The 3,158-nt window shown below is 41.5% G+C and overlaps 1 protein-coding gene across 1 annotated transcript in view; it reads right to left on the bottom strand.

Moving 5' to 3' along the window:
• Nucleotides 1-3,158, bottom strand: part of SAMD12 (sterile alpha motif domain containing 12) — a 397,831-nt gene that overhangs the window by 2,386 nt on the left and 392,287 nt on the right. The gene's annotated exons all lie outside the window — the stretch shown is intronic.

Raw genomic sequence — 3,158 nt, 5'->3', positions numbered from 1 at the left:
ATACTGATTTCTAGGAATCTGACACAGTATGCCATCCTTGAGACTTCCACTAAAATCAGACCTTGGAAAAGAATTATAAGAACAACCTATAAAATAAAATTAAAAAGGGAATAATTGTGATAAAGAATGAGCCTTAATTAATCACTATACTTTGGATCCTGAGTCATGACTTGATAACTAGGTTTATCACAGTTGCTGTTTCTTTAAATAACCATGTTTTCTACATAGGCCTCTGGTAGCTCATGGAAAGCAGACTTGTCTAATCTTAGCATATAATAGCACTTGTAACCATGGTTATAAGCTGAGCCCATTACACTTTAAAGCTCTTTCATCTGCGGTTGTCCAGTACTCTTCTTAGGATAGGAAGAATTGTTCCCATTTTATGCACAAGGAAATTGAGGCCCAGAGGTGATATGAGCCCAAGGTCACACAGCTAGTAGGGACCAAAGTTGAATTCAAACTTGGGTGTGTCCCACTCTAGTGACATATAGGAGTGACAGGGATTAATATAGAAAGGGTAAATATTCTGAGCCTTTCCCATCACATCTGAGCAGGATTCTGTGTTTATCCTTAAGCTAAATCAGCACAATGAAGGGCCCTGCTGGGCAGGGAAGAAAATCAGAGTCTAAATTAACGTATATCAGCACAGCGAGATACTCCTGTGAGACATGAATACAAATAGAGGTAAAGGCCAGAGACAAACTGGGGGTTTAGTTAGTGACATAGGAAGTTTGGGTTGGTGGTGGCCATAATGACTGGGACACTGGGAAGAGGAATGGCCAGAGTGAATGTGCTGTGGTGTAGTATCCCCTTTGACACCTTTCCATGGCATTCAGTGATTCTTCATTGCTTTTCCACATTTTTGGAGTTAGCATTGTGTTTCTTTTGAATGGGTCACCATGTTGAGATGGGTTTTATGTGGGAACAAGAGGTCCCCATTGACTCAGGTTGTATGTGCAAGTCAGGTGGCTAAAGTAAAACCTGAGCCTTAGTCTTTCTTTTGCACTTGTATAGTGATGGGCTCTGCTGGTATCACTTTGCTAGAGACTTCTGTTATTTGCAACAGAAATCACATCTTCAGGTACATAAAAGCTACATGAGGTCGAAATGCAAAATGACAGCTCCAGTCTGGAAAGGGGGAAACATGTGGTCTTTACATGGAACAGTTTTTAGGTTCCATCCCCTATGCTTCAGCCATCCCAGTCTCCTTCCAGCTCTTCATATATGGGGTTGGTTGGGGTCTTGCTCATTTCCTTCTGCCTAGAATGCCTTCTTTGTATATCCTAGTTCACACTAGTGAACATCAACCCCTCCACCTTTCAAGATCGCCTCGATTAGTCACGTTTTTTATGAAGTTTTCTCTCCCCCTAGATACAGCTAACGACTCGCTCCTGTGTGCTAGTGTGACATCTTAAACTTTTACCACCAAACCCACAATGAACGCTTTATTTTAATGTATCCATTGTTCCTCCTAAATTTTTTGAGGGTGGTGCCATGTCTTATTGTTCTGTGTCTTTCTAAATGAATGGGCAATGTCAGGTATACAGAAAGTGCTTAATACATAGTTGTGAAATTAATGAAGAAAGACATGATAGAGAAGAGTTTTTTTGGGGGGGGTTTAATCTAGTTACTAATTTTGCATGAGATTCAATCCCACAGCTCAGGCATTCACATGGAGGGGGGATTGTTCTGGTTTCTTTCTCTGCAGCCAATAACTGCTCGAGGAAGATGTACATCCTAGAGCTTTCCATGTATAGATTTTGCAGCTAACAAATAGAAAAGGGCCATTTCTCAAATCTGGGCAAACATTACTAGTTTAGGCATTCTTGGAATCAATCATCATAAGTAGCCCAGTGGTCTGAGTCTGGGATGAGAGGGAAGCAATATAGTCCAATGGTTAAGAGGATGGGCTCTGGAAGATATGGGTTCACATCCCAGGCTCACCACTTACCAGCTATGTGATACTGAAAATTCACGTTTTTCTAAACCTCAATTTCTTCACCTTTAAAGTAGCAATCATAATCTCCACCTCACTGGGTTGCTGTGATATTAAAATGAGATCACAGGAAAAAGCACTTTGCACGGTGTTTAGTAAACAGTAAATAACTGATAAATGACAGCTACTATTGTGTTGTTATTACTATCACAAATTCCCAAAATTCCTTTGAGAAATCTGAGATACAAACATGTCCATGTTCTAATGCTACAACTAGGAGCCAGGAAAGAAACAACATGCCCAGAGGACAAGCCTTTGCGCCCTCTTCCCACCTGCCAAGGCCACAGACAACACATTGGCTTCCACTCTCCCCTAGATTAGTGCAGACATTAACAGACAGTTCCATGATAAGGAGTGTTTGAAACACTTCAAAGGCAGGAAGTTCCTGGCCCGGGAGGCAATGGCCAGCCTGGCAGAAGGTTCAAGAATGGATCTGGGACTGAGTGTGTCCACCTCTGCCTTTCCTCACTCCAGCAGTTGGGGCTTGGTGTGTCTGGGGTAGAAAAAAAGACATTCTATCCAGGCAGTCCCACATCTCATGGGCTGAAGGGAGGAAACAGAACTTCACCCCTTAAAAGGGCTGTTTAGTGTTCACCACCAAGACAGAAGGGGCCATATCTTCTATCTGAAGGTATGTTTCATGTAACTTGAGTTTGAGGACTTTGGAGGTGGGCCTGAACTGCACTTAAGTGTGGGACAATTTATATCAGATGGGAAATGCACACTCTAAAGGAGTGAAATCCGTGATTGCTTCAGCATAATAGCTAATAAGCAGAACTAACACTTATTGAGCAGCTACAATGTGCCAAGTAAGGTTTTATAGGCAGTCATTCATTGAATCCTTACTGCCATTTTTGAAGTAGGAATTGCATTACCCCTGCAACACACCTGGGGAAAACCAGGGCAGGTTCATTAGCTGTCACAGCCATACTGCTAGAATGTATTGAGCTGAGACTAGAACCCAAATGTATTCTTCCTCAGTGCTTTCCTGACCCAATAAGAAATGAATATTAGAGAAACACATTCTTTAACTTCACCAGGGATGCAGGAGAGAAATCAAGTAACTGTGTTTGTATAAATGAATTTCATCAAACATGAATCCTATACATGGAGTGCCATGTTTGACCTAGAGAAAGCTAGTACACTTTTATTTTTTTATTTT

This window comes from Propithecus coquereli, unplaced genomic scaffold, assembly GCF_000956105.1.
Source record: "Propithecus coquereli isolate 6110/MARCELLA unplaced genomic scaffold, Pcoq_1.0 Scaffold247, whole genome shotgun sequence".
In the NCBI taxonomy this organism is placed as follows: Eukaryota; Metazoa; Chordata; class Mammalia; order Primates; family Indriidae; genus Propithecus; species Propithecus coquereli.
The sequence above is the reverse complement of the archived record's forward strand: the minus strand, read 5'-3'. Positions and strand labels throughout refer to the sequence as shown.